This window comes from Corvus hawaiiensis, chromosome 2, assembly GCF_020740725.1.
Source record: "Corvus hawaiiensis isolate bCorHaw1 chromosome 2, bCorHaw1.pri.cur, whole genome shotgun sequence".
Taxonomy (NCBI): domain Eukaryota; kingdom Metazoa; phylum Chordata; class Aves; order Passeriformes; family Corvidae; genus Corvus; species Corvus hawaiiensis.
The window spans coordinates 117,366,568-117,384,368 of record NC_063214.1 but is presented as its reverse complement, the minus strand read 5'-3'; the positions used below and the strand labels follow the sequence as shown (position 1 = coordinate 117,384,368).

The 17,801-nt window shown below is 41.7% G+C and overlaps 1 long non-coding RNA gene across 2 annotated transcripts in view; it reads left to right on the top strand.

Moving 5' to 3' along the window:
- Positions 1 to 17,801, top strand: part of LOC125318954 — a 77,516-nt gene that overhangs the window by 25,344 nt on the left and 34,371 nt on the right. For both annotated transcript variants that reach the window (XR_007200547.1, XR_007200546.1), the window contains exon 3: positions 11,669 to 11,729. This is a non-coding gene — a long non-coding RNA (uncharacterized LOC125318954). The remainder of the gene's footprint in view (positions 1 to 11,668; positions 11,730 to 17,801) is intronic.

The window sequence follows — 17,801 nt, the reverse complement described above, 5'->3', positions numbered from 1 at the left end:
TAAAAATAATAAAAGTGTAATTATACACAAATAATTTGGTTCATGTAAACTTTAAAGGCAGGCTTTCAGAACATTGAAAATGGTTAACGAACTGCGTTTTGCAAAAGATATATGTAATGTAAAGTGACTACAAACTATAATAAAAATTATAAAGCAGGCTTTTATCATTAAGTGGTGCTGTAAATCTGAACTATAAAATTCATCTGGGAAACATCCAGTTTCACTTGTAGATGTCCTGCAGGATTTAATTGTAATCACCTCTGTGAGTTCGATCCTGAAAATCAGGAAGTAGAGGACCACTGTGCAGCTCAGAGTTGTGTCTGATGGTGTGGGCTGGGCTGTGCCCACCTCACCCTGCTCACAAGTGCTCTTCTGGGAAAGGCGGGGCTGGGGACTGGGGTGGGTTGACCTGGGCTGGGTTCCAGGTGGCCACCAAAGCCCCTCTCTCATTCCTCTCCTCAACTGGACAGGGGAGAGAAATTATAATGAAATAATATAAGGACAGGGAGATGTCACTCATCAGTGATTTCAGGAGCAGACTGGTGGGAGGGACAGGGCAGATCTGTGCTCTAGAACCAGGAAAAGGGAAAATGTAAGAAGTGGACTTTTTTGTTTCCTGTGGCTACTGTGCTGTGCTTATCCTTCAGTCTGACATCCATGCCTTGGAATGCTGCCTTGTTCAGCTGCTCTTTGAGGCCACCACTGCAGTTCACTGGGGTGTGTGGGTGATGGAACCAGATGCAGCTCCTGAGCTGTGTAACTGTGCTGAAGGTCTGCACCCGACCCTGGCTAATGTGTCGGCTTAATTCCTTGTCCAGGGACACAGAAAAGAATTGATTGTGCTGGGGAGTAAAGGATGGAAAGAGAATAAATGGACAATTTCTCTGTGCACAAGAGCCTGCTCTCCTTCAGAGCATGACTCCACCACACCACATCAATTGTTCTTCACATCTCTGCCTTGGGCACAATTTGTTGAAGTTGAGGAGGAGGAATTAAATTGTCAGTTGAAATATGTTCAGCTGTTTGTGACTGTTTTCTGTAGTTTTAGTGCTGTTTTGCCTGTACTGTGAGGTAGGGATTTGAGACTTGGAGGTGAGGCAACATCCTTTTACTTTGCTCTTGACAAGTATAATTAAACACGGAAATAACCTGCTGTACCTAGCAGTACAGACCCTGGCTATTACAACTGAGATCAAAGACCCTCTTCAAGTTAATCTTGTAGCTTTTCCAGGAAAATCCTGACTTTTCTGCAGTGGACACATAAGATAGACTGTGGAGTGCCGAGTGGGGAAGGAGTGGTTGTGATGTGGACTGATTATGCCAGGGCTGGACTTCTTCTGTATAGAAACACTGAGACAAGGGGCCTGAGAAATCCAGAATAAATACCTGAGACAGGAGACAAGCAAGAGAAATTAGGTCAACTGGGGAGATGAGGAATAGCCATTATGTCAGGAAAATAGGGAATTTGAGAGAGAAAGGAGAACTAGACTAGAGACTGGAACAAAATGAGGAGCTGGGAGCAGTGGGAGAGCAGGATAATGATGAGGACCAGTGCTTGGAACTTTAAGAGTGAATGAAGAACAAGTCCTGTAAAGAAAAAAATGAAGAGTATATAAGCAGAAAATGTCAAGGCTGAGGAAATGGTTCAAAAGTTGTGTGCAACTCAGGTGCACTGCTCCCTGCAGTGGAGAGCCAAAGATTCCTGAGCAGAGCCTCCTGTCTTTTCCTAGATGTCTTGCGTAGCTGACCCACTGTCAAAACGATGGCTTACATGGATAAGAGCATCTCACTGCTGTAATTATTTCCCCCATTAGTACAAATGACAGAGACAAATGTAGTGTGATTCAGCTGTTCCACACTGGGCCATTTCCCTGTGAGTATGTGTTCTGTATTTTTTCCCTAGGGTTTTAAAAAATACACCGAATAAAATCACATTGCATAGTGAAAGGTAGTAAAATAATAAGAGAGGCGCTAAAGATTATCCAGAGTTGGAATTAATTTTGTCTATGCTCTCATAGCTCACTGTAGCTCTGATTATATAGCCATGTTAGAGGGTCTAATTACATGTTCACATGGTATTTATTCCACAGTACTTCCTTCTTGCACTCACTAGCTCAGGTGAATTTGCATGGGGATGCATCAAATTTGACAGCTAGAGCTTCTGAAAGATGTCTTGTGAAGGAGAGAAGTTTGCCAGGAAAGAACAACTCGAGGAAAGGACAGCTGAGGGCTGCCCAGGGATTCTCCTCCTACCTTTCTCCCAGAGGTCTGTGAGGCAGCTGAGTCCCTCAGCACTGCTGGAAAGCTGTTTTCCCTACTCCTTTATCCCATTTTCAGAGCATCTGACTGCTATATTGTTGGCATTCCTGAGCAGCCTCTTCTCCTTCAGTGAGTTCAGTGGCACCTACATTTTGAAGGTCTCTGACTGCTGGTTGGAGACACCTCGCTCAGAGGTGGTTGCCCCCAGCCAAGATCTGTGGGAGGGTCTTGCTGTGGGCATGGCTGGGGTGGTTTGGAAGCAGCTGAACCATTGTAGCTCTCAGCCTGTTGTGGTCACCTGGCATCATTTCTCATTTTCTTTGCTATGGCTTGAATTGGATGACCAGAATCATCCAAGGCTTCTTACACCTCAGTTCCCCAGGTGAAATTAAAATAGTTGTTCTCTCTTTTTTCATAGGGAGGTGGTGCTTATAAATATTATGGAAGTAATTTTCCCAGTATCCATACAATGGTGATAAGCCCATGAAGAAATTTGCAGTCTCAAAGCTGGAGTTAAATAGGACATGGCAGGAAAGTCTGTGGCCATCTGGTGAATGGCAGAGTAAACTGGAATATCCCTTTGCTCATTGAGTGAACAGCCAATGATCTTGTGCACTGAATGGGATGGACCTGTTCAAGAAAAAAAAAAAGAAAAAACCCCCAGCTTTTGAATAATAACTGAGGACTGTTATCGTGGTGTGTGCACACATAAAGGAAGATGGATTTACTGTTGCACAAGGGTCCTTCTGTCTGGCCCCATCTGCCTTTTGAGTGCTCAACTTCGCACTAAGATACCTTTTTGTGCATCTTATATTTTTAGAAGCACTAATGCTTTGCAGGCCTGTGTGCCTTTTACCTCCTTAATGATTCCATAATAGCATTAAGTAACTGGGAATACTAATTCAGCAGTAAAGTTTTCCTAAGATAAGTAGTTAAGAACAGTTCTAAAAAGCTGGTCACTTGGCAAGCCCACATGAGCCTCCATCTGGCTCACAACCTGAAAAACACATTTAGAAAGTAATTGAGATAATCTCTTTCAAAATCATGGCATTTAGTCCTACTGTTTGGGTGCAATGGACATTATATTTAAGGACTTGCATAAGCAAATTTTACATTCCTTAGGACTTGAAAACGCCTCTTCTTTCTCTCTCTCCTGTTCTTGCTCTACACCCTTCCTTGAGAACTGACTTTCATTCAGCTTGCCAAGGTCCCCTCCTTTCTTTTGTTTCCCCATGGTTCTTAAATTAAATAAGACTTGATTTAAATAATGACATGCTATAGAAAAAAAACTAGGCTTCTAGCCATAAAAACTGTGAACAAGCTATTTGAAATTTAGTTAATACCTCACATTTATAGAGGATAAGTTTTTGAAATAGGCTGTTGAAGCTTTTTAAACTGTGAAGAAATAATGACCATTTCTCTATGACCAGAGAACTTCAGCTCTCATTTCTTCTCTATTTAAAATAAAAAAAAACCAACCAAAATGAACCTTTTTTGATATTATGTAGCATACTTTAATTTTTTTATACATCATCAGTGAAAGCAAGTGCTGCTCTTGTTGATGAATGTTACTGCTTATTAATTATAGCATTGAGTGTTTATAAGATGGCTTGGTAGAACAAAACCAGAGACCAGGGTGCTGATCACTGGTCATCAGTCTTGTTTATGCTGATAAGTTTTTGATGTTCTGAATAATCCCAGTGAGATAGATGTGCAAAAGAACAATGGATGGGAGGCCCTGAAATCTTCCTCCTTCCTTTCTACTGGGAATCACTGCTGGACTCTTCATTTTGAGTGTAATCATTGCTTGAGATGATACAACAAGATACAAGTACACTGAAAAATACTGAGCAGGTATTCCTACAGACACATGCAATAAATATTCTTCCTGGTTTTGTAGACATGGAACAAACATCCACTTGTACAGGAGCGGTCCAGGTATGAGAGAGCTGTCACAGTCCTCCTATTTGTGTGCCTACATCCAGCACAATGGGATTATTCACAGCATGTCACATCGTAGCCCCTGAGCCCCAAAAGGAGGCTTTAAGGGTGTCCATTCACACCACAGTCCCAAAACAGAAGATGACAACACCAAAAGACTGAAACTGCAGCGTGCCTGAAAATACTGCAGTAGAAACGAGAGTAATTATTGGTGCTGTGCTCCTTGATTAGCTTTATTGGCCTCTCTAAGGAAGCTGAACAAATGTCAATATATTTAAACTGTTCTGGTCTCTGAGGAGCCGGTTCAGAGCTACAATACCCCTGCACCTTCTGAGGCAAGTGATTGAATTTGTATTTTTCTTAGAAATGTTGGCCTGGAGAAGCTATTAGTTGTTTTCAGAAGTGTATTAATAGCAAAGATGAAGTATTTGAAGATACCTTTCTTCTTCTTTTTTTTTTTTTTTCCTTAATTAGAAAGATCATTGGTCTGGAAATATTTCAGAGAATAAAACCGGATTTGAAAATACGGAGGTCACTGGAAAAGATGTGAGGAAAATCCAAGCCCTGGCAATGTAATTATTTTTGTGGGACAGAATGTATAAAATTTAATTGGGAGTATGAGGCATAGTAGAGGCAGGACCCTGTTCTGTTTTGGCTGATTTTTTTTGTGCTGAGTGTCTGAGGGGCTCTCAGTGAACTTTGTGCTATAAGAAAAGTCATTTGGTCTTCTACTTTGGAAACAAACCAGTTTGTTTCCCTTTTTATGCTGTGGTAAAATGGCCTAGATTTGCCTCTGTGTCTTCTTGAATTACAAGTGGTTTCTAGTTTATGGCTGAGCATAATTGCTCTTGCTGTGGGACAGACAACATACACGTTCATGTGAATAAAGAGATTTAGGGTCTTGGATGCACATCTTGTCCAAATGATTCAAATATGAGCATGAAAGAGTCACATTATAATTTGGGGTGCTTAGGGTGGGTTTTAGTGCCTACACATCATTGTCCAGTGTTCTTTGAGGTGCTGCAGTGTGTCCCACTTGCATGGGGTGTGCAGGTCTGGGGCAGATCCTGAGCCCTCAGGAGTTTGGAGAACTGGCTGCAGGGGGTCAGGGCACCAGAAAACTGGACTGGAGGAACTGAGCTGCACCTGTAAAATCTGAAGAGAATTTGTGGTTACTGAATTTGTGTCAGAGAAGCTGCTTGTTTGGTAGCTAGCTAGCCCCTTTGGCAGTAGATTGTCTGATAAGGAGACCCAAAGAAAATATTTTCTACTCTCCTTCCTATGACAGTTTGACATTTCAGAGACTGCAATGGGACTCTACTAGTTCATCAAACTCAGAGAGCTTTTGCTGCTTCAGTTCTGTTGGAAAACACCATGAGAACATCCTACGAAAAAATACCTGAGCGACTTGACTACTTTTAATTATGGAAATATTTTACATGTATTTCCTCTCTAAGTTCTCTGTTCTAAGCCCACTCTCTCAAAGTGCTGGAAAACTGTGGATGAGGCAGAAAGTGTCAAGGTAACAGAAATGAACTGTTACTAAAACCTTACCTTTTCTACTCCAGGAATAACTGGTATTTGAGAGAGAGGAGGAGAATAGTGAGGCTGAGGGATTCCTTGTCAAGGAGGGAAGGGAAGCAAAACCTCTTTCATAAAGTCCAGCCTGTGGCTGAAAGTAAGAAATAGTGGTATCAGTGAAAGTATGTGTGCACCTTAGTCCAAGTAAGCAACTTTTCCTAACTTCTTGAAAGACCTGCACACCTGGAGGACCTACATGGGCAAGCACAAAGTCCTGCCCCTGGGGAGGAACAGCCCCATGCACCATCCAGTGTATCCTGGGGGCTGACCACATGGGGAGCAGCTCCAGAAAAGGCCCAGGGGTCCTGGTAGACATCAAGTTGAACATAAGCCAACAATGTGCCCTCGCCTTGGAAAGGACCGATTGCATCCTGGGCTGTTTTAGGAGGAGTGCTGTGCAGCAGGTGAAGGGACAGGATCCTTAGGTGATCCTAAGGTGATCCTTAGGCTCTCTACTCAGCCCCTGGTGAGGCCACATCTGGAGTGTTGGGTCCTGTTTTGGACTCCCCAGTAAAAGAGAGATGGAGCTACTAGAGACAGTCAAGTGAAGGGACACAAAGATGATGAAGGGACTGGAGCATCTCTCCTGTGAGTAAAGGCTGAGAGAGCTGGGGTTGTTCTGCCTGGAGAAGAGAAGGCTCAGAGAGGGGATCATAAATGTGTTCAAATGCCTGAAGGGAAGGGGTGTTGCAAAGAGGACAGAGCCAGGCTCTTCTCAGTGGTGCCCAGTGACAGGAACAGAGACAGCAGCCCCAAACTGAAGCAGAGGACGCTCCATCTGAACGTTAGGAATCACTTTTTTGCTGTGGGGGTGACGGAGCACTGGCACAGGTTGCCCAGAGAGGTTGTGGAGTCTCCGTCCTTGGAGGTGTTCAAAAGCTCTCTGAAGGTGGTCCTGTTTGAGCATGGAGGTTGGACCAGATGACCTCCAGAGGTTTTCTTCAACCTTAACTATTCTGTGATCTTGTAGTTGTGCTGAGACGTCTCCTCTGAGGTATTTCTTTACTATAAAGAAGGTGGAAATTGCCCTTCTGTTTTCCCTCACTATTCTTGCATCCTGGATCTGTTTATTTAGCCCTCAAAATATCTTCTAAAAGTAGTTTTTTATTTATAAAATTAATTTATATTAATATCTAAAAACTATTTTTTATTTTAGAAGGCTTAGGTAATAGTTCAGTTCCTCTGTAGCACTGAAAGGTCTGTGAGTAGTTCTTTGCACAGTCTACACAACTCTGGTGTTTGCTGATACAAGTGAACACCAGTGTGGCAGAACACCACTGCTCTGTGGAACATAAATCTACTCACTGAAGGTAAAACAAATAGCAAAACGCTCTAAACATATCTAAGCTCCTAGATATAAATTTGTGTACATTATCTGACCACACTTTTGGCATACTGAGATCCGATGGGTTATTCTTGGATAGCTGAACACTACTCTGATTTCTTTCTACCTCTGATTTCTTACTTTTTTTTTCTTTTGCACTTGATTGTCACCTTATCATCATTACCCTGACGTGTATTCATATATATGTAATTCCATTCATTCTTGCTTGCAGCCATAATGTAGTTTTGAGACAGTCGTGCATACTGAACAATATAGCAATCTGATTGTTACTACTCTACAAAAGTCTCCTCTCTCTTCCCATCCAGCTTGTCCAAGTAGCAAAATGCTGATTAAGTTCCTTTCACTTGGAAATTTTGCTCTGATTACAGACATGACAACTTTTTGTTTCCTTTCCTTTTCTTTTATTTTTTTAACCTACCTCCAAGTAGAAGTAGTGGTGATCTTTCTCTGCTGACATTGTTTTCTCTGAAGTAAATTATTTGATGCTATTTGTTCTCTGGAGCACTTGTGTTTAGGTAGTGACTCAGTAGTCTGGATGCCCTGGTGGAGGTTGCTGGTTTGGTGGACACACTCATACTGGTTTATGTCAACAGAGAATTTGTCCTGTAATGTTGACTCAAGATAAATATTTTGAAGGAGATAAACTTGAAGTGTTCACAGAATTTCTTCCTTTAACTGTGGGGGTTTTTGGGGTTTTATTTTTGGTGCAATTTTAAAAAAGATAACTTCTTCCATCTTTGGAAGAGTTATCATAAGTATTTTGTGGTTTTTCCTCCTCTTTCTTCCTGCCACAAGTTATCAAACCATTAACGGTCATTTGTACTGAAATAGTCTATTAGTTACAATAAACCTGCTTGCTGTGACCTGGGCTGTATTAATTACATCTAGCAACAAATTGTGGGGTTTTTTATATTTGTTTTGTAGTTCAGTTCTACTCACAGTTCCTTGGGGACTGAACACTAAAAATATGTTTAACTGTACAGATTGTTCTAGCTGTTAGAGAGCATTTCCTTATTCCTGTAAGAACTTGCTGTGGGAGCAGCTCTGAGTTGACTGAAGGGCAAATTTTTTTGGCAGAATGAAAGTCATCCATCTAATACCAGATCAAAAGAGCATCTCTCTCAAACAGATGCTATTGAATTTTTTTTTAAAAGTGAAAAAAATTAGAAATTGGAAAGTCACAATCAAAAAAGTGCTTACAAAGGCTCTGCAAGGAAGCCAACTGGTTTAAAAATAAAAAGCCCAGGAGCATCAATAAGTTGACCAGTTACAGCGTCTGGTCTTGCAAAGTTACACCTCATGTTTTCATTCCATCCACAATGCCTTGGGGGCAGGTTTTTGTATCTCAGTATTAATGGGCTTGCTACTACATAATTGGTGAACTTGTTGCAATGAGAGCCTTGGAGTAAGAATCGTGTTTGAGTGTGTAAGACAGTAGTAAGTGTAAGACAGTAGGACACCTAAACAGTGACACATGTAAGTAAAGATACTTAGGATGGCTTTTGCTCGACATTATGGAATGCTGTGCCAGTGGTAAAATGTCTGAGAGATGCAATTTCTTCAATTTTAAGAACCGGACGTTGGTTCAAATTAAATCGGAGAAGTTTACTGATGTTAGTGTACCAATTTTGAATGTCTTGAAGGGTATGTTATAACAAAAATCTCTTTCCAGGCACTGTATGTGTGTTTCCTGCAGCAGATAAAAGAAACATGAGCAGATGCACTTTGCTACTCTAGGCCAAATTCCTTTAAATATGTTATTCAAAACTTAAATTTGCAAATTATTCTGCTGTAATGTGGGGTTAACGGTTCAGAATGTTTCCTCTATCCCTGCAGAAAATGCCTGTGCACCACAGTTCATTTTATGAGGTTAAAACCTGCAGGACTTTTGAACCTTGTGATGCTTGTTAGCATAAAGCAAGGAAGTTGCTCTTTTTGTTGGGCACAGGACTGGTAACCAGGGTATGAAGCTCTATTCTTGCCTCAGTCTCCAAGCCTTCCTGTGTGACCTGGAGAAAATAATTAGTCTTCTTGACGCCTTATGTTGTGCACCTATAAAAAGAAGAAAAGTTCTGAAAGTCCTGAGAATGAGGGTTTTTAATTCCTGAGCATTTTCATGATGCCTTGGGATCCTGAAAAGGAAGGTACCAGATAAAGGCAAAGAACTGATTGCCTTTATTTTTGCAAAAAATATTTGTCAATGTCCTTCTTTTTCAAGATTTGAAAGCACAATTTGGAAAAGCCCCTTGAAGTCTGAAGTCCTTAATATATCCATCATCAGACATAAACACTTTTTTTTTTCTTCCTCTCTCTCTCTGGCTCACTTTTTAGCTTTCATTTCTTACTCCTCAGGAAAGTCTCCTCAAGTGGTCCGTGTGTTTCTGCTGATTACTACTTGATGCCATTTTAGAAAAATGAAGCATAATTAAATAGTAAGAGGAACTGGGCAGTAAAAGGGGTAGCTTTTGGACAATTCATGGAATAGTCGGTGCCTTTTAATGGTAGGGTACTTCCTCTGCTCATGAATTATTCATTTTAATGCTTTTGTTATAATGGCGACAGTGTTCGGTCTCTGAGGCAGTTCTGGACAGCCTTCCTCTGCTGAAATACTGCACAGCAGCAGCTACCATTTATTTTATAAACTAATGCGTCTAAGTCAATACCGCAGTGAGTAAATGTATTTTCAAAATCGAGAAAATGAGAAAAGAGGACGGATAACAATATTGTAACCAAGGGGATCTGTTTTGCTGAAGGGTTCAGTTTGTTTACTTTTCTGGGAACTATTTCGGGACGTAATTTAAAATAAATATTTTTACAGATTATTGTGTTTAGTATTAGATTCAGATTATGTCTATAATGAAAACAGGCATTAGTATCTCTGCTGTATACAGCACTGTGCAATAAAGGGCAGTTAAAAACCACTCACTGTACATAAACACATGGAGTTTTTCTTAAAACTAATGTTTAAAGGTTTCTTTGAAACAGTGTTTTAAGATGAAACATAACATAACCACATAACCCACACAGAAAACGCATCTGAGTCATGTGCGTACAGAAATAAAAGTTTCTTTGTGGTGTCTAGTATCAGCCCTTCATTAAAGCATGGACTTTCCTGAAGAGAAATTCCAGTGCAGGCGGTTGAGGGTTCTCCCCATCTTTCCCCCGCCTGCCTACACTTCCCTGACTCTGAGTTAAGCCCCTGAGCCTTGGCAGGGTGTGTTAGGGAGAGTCCCGTGCGGAGCAGGGAATTTGGGGCTGGGGGCTCCGTGCTGCTGTTCCCAGTTGACACAAATGTGTGCTCCTCTCAGTGCTCTCCCTCTCTGATGTGATTTTAGAAGTGGTGTTTTCTCCCAAGCCGTGTCCTCACTCCTAAAATGCCTTCAAGCAACAGATAAGTGCGTGTGGGGGACGGAAGCAGTGAGCAGATAGATGAGTGATTAGGTCATTGGGATGAGGACGGAGGGTTTTTGTACGCCGAGCTCCCTTCTCGTTTCTTGCTGATCAGATTCTCCACGAACACAGAGGGCTGAAACTGCGTAAGTAGAGGAAACAGAACTCCATAGATGGATAAAGCTGCAGAGCTGTAAGGAGCAGTGGAGAAGAGAGAAGTCTGAATTGAAAGTATATGTGGTTTCGGGGAATCTGAATCATGCAGTATTACTTTCACTTTTTCTAGGCTTGTATTTCCTATGAACAAACCATTGGGGAGATAGAAGTTCTGATTTAGATAATGTCTTGCAGTCTTTGGAATAACACATTCTGCGGGAGGGGGAGTCCTTTCGGCAAAGGTCGCGCTCCGTGAGCCGAAAGCTTTCCCCGCTGCCCACGTCCACATTGTTTCTGCTGGGAATGTCAACTTTGGGCCTTTTCCTGCAAATTTTTCATATATTTAGGTGACCACCCCACGTAAAATGGAAGCACCGATAGGAACTCCTCCTTTCCTTTTTCCTGTAGCTCTGCTCAGACCATTCTGTGTTAGCATGGTAGTGGTACAAAGTGTGTGGTCTTTCAGCTCTGACTAATGCATTTTGTGCTGTGTGACTGAAAATGCCTCGTAGTCTGCCAGGGCTGACTGAGGGTTGTGGAATGTGGTGCCTTTTTCTCTGTTTTTCTCTGATTTATTTTTTTCTTCCTCTTTTTTTTTTTTTTTTTACCCCCTCCTTTTTTTTTTTTTTTTTTATTTCTTCTTTTTCTTTTCAGTACAAATGTGTAGGCAGCTTGTTGAGAAACCTCGGGATGCAGGGGAAATGCTTGTGCGTTGTGGAATGCGGCTTCCCCTGGGAGACCCCAGCCAGGCGGGCAGTGAATGAGCAAAGTGGAAGAATGAGAAAGGGAGGAGGTCGGAGGCAGGGACAGATAGGAAAGAGTGAGCGAGGAGGAAGGAAGGAGGTGGAAACGGAGGGGCCCATTTCCCTTTTTTCTGAAGCAATGACAGCTGGTTCTGTCCTGCCTCACATGACAAAGTGCTGTGGAGAGGAGTATTTAAGCTGGAAGCCAATGAGCAAGAGTTGGTCAGCTGATTATATTTTAATTTCTTTCCAGGGTTTAGTCAGGTGATCCCTGATGAGTAGCCAGCCCACCAAGAAGGGACTTCAGCACACAGGTAAGAGAGAAGCTGTGTACTCTTACATGCAGCTGGGGGGTCTGGGCAGAAGGTAAACAGCTCTAACATTGTTTGAATAGTTAAAAAAAAATTCCTGACTTGCTTGGGTGTGTAACACTGTGATTGTCTCTTTCAATGCTGCTATTTCTGCTATTCAGTCTTGTTCTTGATTTTTTTTTTTAAATCTGTCTTCAATTAGAAGCTTTATTGCAAAAAGAAAAGAAAAAAACAATTGTGTGGTGTTAAATATAGACCTGGGTATTGCATGAATATTGCATTTTGTTACTTTTTGAATAAAATAACTTTCCATAATGCAAGTGTGTCAAACTCATATTTAGAGGGGAATTCCCAAATACTTGAACTATGAGTCATAAAAAGTTAAAGGACCAGTACAACAGTTCAGGATAAAAACTCCGTTCAGCCTTGGGTGGCTGCTTTTGTCAGTGTTGGTAGTAAAATATGTCTTAAAAAAAACCCCAAAGATGCACAAGGCTGAAGCTGTTTAAACTCTGCTGACCAAACCTAGAAGATAGGTGGCAGAGATGAAACAGATGACTGGGGAGGAGGATTGTGCAAGTGCTCTTGATTTCATGCATCTTTTCTTTCATTGTGTCTAGCAACCTGGTGAATGAGTCGTCTTATGTGCTGAGGGTGCTTCAAAGGGCTCTGACTCCTTAATTCTTGTTATATAATGTCTTAGCAAGAAAACAGACTGAAAACCAGTAATAAGTACTATAAATGAAAGAGTACAAAATAAAAATGCCTGGTGTGTGTGACAGATAAAAGTGGGGTTTAGCTGGTTTCATGCCTTGTATTGTGCTACACTCTCTTCTCTTTAAACGTATCTACGTAAGATGTTCTTCCTTACTGTTGTTTTTCCTTACTAGAAGAGCTCAGATACTCTCTGATGTTCTGAAAGACTCCTGTTTAAAGATGTGTTCAGGGTTTTTAAAGATGAAAGGGGCAGACAAGTGTTCCCAGCTCCCACCTGCAGCTCTGAAAAACTCCTCATGGTCTAGTGTTGAAAACTTTATTTTGAAAACCTGTCATACAAATTTCTATGTTTTACTGGTAACATTGCTCCTGCTCACTAATTTGCAGTATTTAAATAAAAACTATTTGAGCTGTACTTTCTTCTAAGAGGCTGGTGCTACACACAAATAAATAAAGATGCGTGACTTTCCAATTTTTTGTTTAATTTCATGATATTTCTCTTTTTCTGATTGTTAAGAAGTCTCTACTTGTAACAAGCTGGCTGGGGGATGTTGGTACTGTCTTATAACAACAACTGGTTCTTAGATGCTCCGATGTCCTGAGGTTTGATCTGGGGAAGACCCTGAAATGGAGTAGTGGGATAGGTGGAGGAGCATTTCTGGTGCCTTCAGTGGACCTTTATCATGTACAAACCTGAGGAAACACTCAGGCTTGAGTGGCAGTCTGGGAGGGTAATTGCAAAAGCATGGGAAGCATCAGAGAGGTTGAGGGCAACAGTGGATTTCCAGCAAGGGATAAGAGCTGCGAAGCTGGCTTCATGGCGCGGAGAGCGCTCTCCAGTTTCAAACAATTCTTGGCAGTAGTTCCCCACTGAAGGTTTTCAAGGCATGCTTTTCCCTTCTTATGGGATGGGAGGAGGAGGGTTTCATGAGGTGAGGAAAGCTCGGTGAAGTGAAACAGTGTCAGGCAATAATGGCTCTGGTTAGCAGAGATTGCTCTGAAGTGGCTCCTTGCCGTGAGGGCAACAACGAGGCACTTGGTGTTCAGTGCCCCCGTTCCCAAAGAGAATTGGGCTTGGGGCTCTGGAAAATTAGGCAATAGCCCTGAAAGTACCCCAAGTTCCTGCAAGCCCTTCTGCATTGGCTTCATCTTAAGCAAAGCAATCTTTTATGAATGGATGCAAATCTTCTTAAGCTCCTTGCATTTGTCCTGAGGGGAATTCCTGGCAGGTGGGCTTGTCCAGGCTGCACGCTGCAGAAGCGCTGCCAGGGCACAGGCAGGATCCAGGCAGTTCATGTCCTCACACAGGGGTGTTGCTGTGGAGTGAGAGGGGGTCGGACATGTGGAACTGGAATGGGTAAAAACTTTCAGAGAGTACTCAATTATTTTCTTCTTTTTTTTGGTCTTTTTTTTTTTTTTTTTTTTTGTTGCCATTTTGGTTTTTGGGTTCTGTTTGCTTTATTTTATGGGCTTTAACCTATTGATTATCTGTGACCACTAGCATCTTTAATAATGTAGCATGTCTAGTTCACATATATCTCAGAGACAGGAAATACTTCTGTTTCAGGTCTATTTCTGCCTTTTCACTTGTGTTCTTAATGTTTTCATCTGAAGAGAGGGATTTGTTTGAAATATTTGAAGTGCAGTTCCTAGATTTCCACTTATTGACATGAGAATATCTCTTTCACATAACTTCTGACTTGTGATCACTTCAGGTCATGTTTATTTAACCCTGGCAATGCCTAATGATCATGATTGCCTTGGAGATCGTAGGAAAAAGTAAATAACTTGCCCTGCAAATGAGGAACTGATTCTGTGTATATGGCACTATAAAGGATAACATCTGCAGCATTTAATTTTCCTTAGAGCAGTGGAAGAAAAATTAAGAGTTTCACAGCTGTACTGAGTAAACTTGCAAGAATATGAGCTCTTAACACCTTTAAATACAGAGATGCTTACTTTCGTAAATAAAATTGGTCTAAGAATCTCAAGAAAGTTGAATCACATTATTTTAATGGAATATTTGTTATAATGAAGTGGTTTACAATACATTTTCTCACATTGTTGTTATTAACTTCGGAAAGTGATTTTTTGTTGTTGTTTTGCTTTTTATTACTAGATAGAGGGCAGACCCTGCTGTTACTCATTTAGTAAGATTTCTGTACATTGTAGGGCTTCACTTGACACCAAAACAGTCATTACTTAAGTGCTACATCCCACTTGTCTTACAGTTGGACAGCGCTTCAGCTGCTTAAAACCAAAACCCTTCATTCCTCTCTTTCCTAGTTACGAGCACAAAGATCCGAAATGGGATTTTCCACTCCCGTGGCACTAAGAAGCTTAGACCTTTTTGGTATTATTCACACGAATCTCTTAAGGCTTCGCTTGCATCCTGACGCTCGAAGAGCCCCGTGAGGTTTCACTGTTCCCTGGCAGAGGCCTGTGGAGCCTGGGGGATGCTCTCGGAGGGGTGGTCCGCTGGTTTGTGGCGCTGGCCCGGCTCGCGGGGCTGCCGGGGCTCTGTGCCCGCCGCCGGGGCGCGGCTGCAACCGGGCGGGGCAGTGCCGGGGCAGGGGGGCTGTCGCCCTCCCGTGGCAGGACGCGGTACTGCACCGCCCACGCCGCTCCCCCGGCTCGGGGGAGCCACAAACGATGAACTCCCATCATTTCTCTGCCTTTTTTTTTTTTTTTTTTTTCCCCCCTCTCCACTCAGAAGATGAAAAAAGAGACTGTTAGAGGCAACTCCAGCAAGTTCAACGTTTCTCGCTCTCTAGTTTCTCGCTTTTCCCTGATATGATGGAGAGGGACTTTTTACAAGGGCGTGTAGAGACAGGACGAGGGGGAATGGATTCAAACTGAAAGAGAGTAGGTTTGGATTAGGTATTAGGAAGACATTCTGTACTGTGAGGGTGGTGAGGCACTGGCAGAGGCTGCCCAGAGAAGTCGTGGCTGCCCCATCCCCAGAGGTGTTCAAGGCATGGTTGGGTGAGGCTCTGAGCAACGTGGTCTAGTAGAACGTATCCCTGCTCATGGCAGGGTGTTGGAATTGTATGGTCTTTAAGGTCCCTTTCATCCCAGGCCGTTCTATGATTCTATGGTTTTATGCATGTTTTCTGTACTGGTGCAGCTTGTGTGATATAATACACAGTGAATGGTGATTGACTGTGCTGAGACATACTAAAAAACACCCACCTCGATGAAAACTGAGAATATGCTGAAACAATGAAAAAAAGAATCTTCGGAAATCTCTGTTTACTGAAATGTGACATTAAGGTTAGCAAACCAGATTTAGCCTTGCTGCAAAAGCAGAATAATTTTTAACATGGCTGGATCACTAGGAAAGGCTGTTTGTGAACTTTCCATGATCTTCTGGACTGTAATAAAATGTTACAAATACCTGAAGCTTTCTAAATCAAGTATTTCATGTTAATATTTAATATCAATACACGTGAGCTACTTCCCAAATCAGTTTTGCTTTTCCTCTTAGGGGTTGAGCAGAAAAAACTCATTCCCTTACTACATTGATAGTAGCAATAAGCTTGTAAAAGAGTCATGAGCTCTGACACTTACTCTTTGTGAGGAACGATTATTCAGAAGCGAAAGTCCTGCCACAACACACATTTCATTTGAGAGCTGTCACTGCACCACGTGCTCTGAACCTCAGTTCCACGAACTCTGCATCCAGCCAGTTCACCGAGGGAAAGGCACAAGCAAGGAACTATGCTTGATATGAAAATGCCTCTGTACTCATCCTGAGAATGAAAGGGATGCTCAGAGAGGTGGAAGGACCAGGTGTACAGTGCTGCATGCACGGGGTTTGTCCCTGGCAGCTTTTGCCATCTTTTCTCCCCCCTGCCACCACATGCACCACTTGGAGCAGCGACAGCAGATTGCACTCTGTGGAAGCTGATGAGAAGGATTTTTGTGAGCCTGAACACAGAAGGTGCCATGGCAAGCATCATAAATGTCCCATATTATAAAAATGACAAAAGACAAGGAAGTACAAAAAGAGTTAGTGATGCTAATGATGTGCAAAGTTCTTCAGCAAAATCAGGACTCAGTACTTGCTCACAGAAAGCAGAATATGACTGAAATGAAGAAGAAGGAAAAAAAAGGCTGCAATTTAAATGAAGCAAATGGCATCTTAATAAGTTTTGGGGTTTTTAGGGTTTTTTCCCCCATTCATTCAGTTCATAGCTGGCTTTACAGTGAATCACCTTTTCTGAGGAATTTATTTGTGTGTGTGCATTTTGAAAAGTAGTGTCATGATTTGCCATTTGTAAGACAAGAATATGGGTAAACCCCAAAGCAGTGACCTGCAACCGAGGTTGGCAATCATTTACATCTTAACAAGAGGAATCAGAAAATCCACGTTAGGGGTGCTTCCCAAGGGTTGTACTCCAAGCACTTCAGTAAAACTGTGTATTCTGAAGTTCATATTTATTTTGTTACTCAGTCGGAAGTCATACCAACAGAAGCAACATATTATGACAAGTTAGTATAGCTTCTGTGCAGTGCCACTGCTCAAAGTGTTGTTTTCATTAGAATTTTTTTTTCCTTAAAAATAGAGACCTATTATGGTGACACATCTTGTCTGTCATAACAATAGAAGCTCAAGACCTGCTTTTCCAACTGTTTCCTCCTCATTTATGTAATTATTAAATGCCCAAGTGTGCACTACATGATAGAAAATTTTAATCCTCTAATCTCTACTTAATCTATGATACAAATTCATTGCTTTTTTCAAAGACTGCCCACTGCTTCCTACTGGGTGGGAATTGCTGCTTTTTGGAGCAGGGTATAACAGTCTTGTTCTCTCTAAACCTACAGGAAGTTTGCTCCTGAGGAGTGGCCAGATATGAAGTGTTGCAATAAATCATCTTGCAAATAGGCAACTATGGTTTTAATTGTGTTTTAATCTGTGCCTGCTCAAATTGTACCATTGGTTCTGAGCAATGGCTGCGTGGGTTCTCTTATTGACTGCTCCATATGAAAAATGGATAGGGCAATGTATTTTTCCAAAGAATATTGAAGAAGATAGTTTTTGAGGTTCACTAAAATTAAAAGGTCTCCTTTAGGATGCAAGGTTCACTGTTGTGAGAATTCTGAAGATGTAATGAGCCTTTCACATAGCCCAACCTGTTCATCATCACACCAAATTCCTGTGAACAAAAATGAGCCATAGAGTTAAAGCTTTTTCACTGAACATTTTGTTCTGTGCAAAGCGTTGTCTGATATGGGACATACATTACGTGCTAAAGCTGAATATTCTTCATAATTGAAGACAAAGCTCTTTTCAAAACTTCTCATCAGTCTCTGAAGAATGCTTTGTAGATACTGATGTAAATGTTTCCTGAG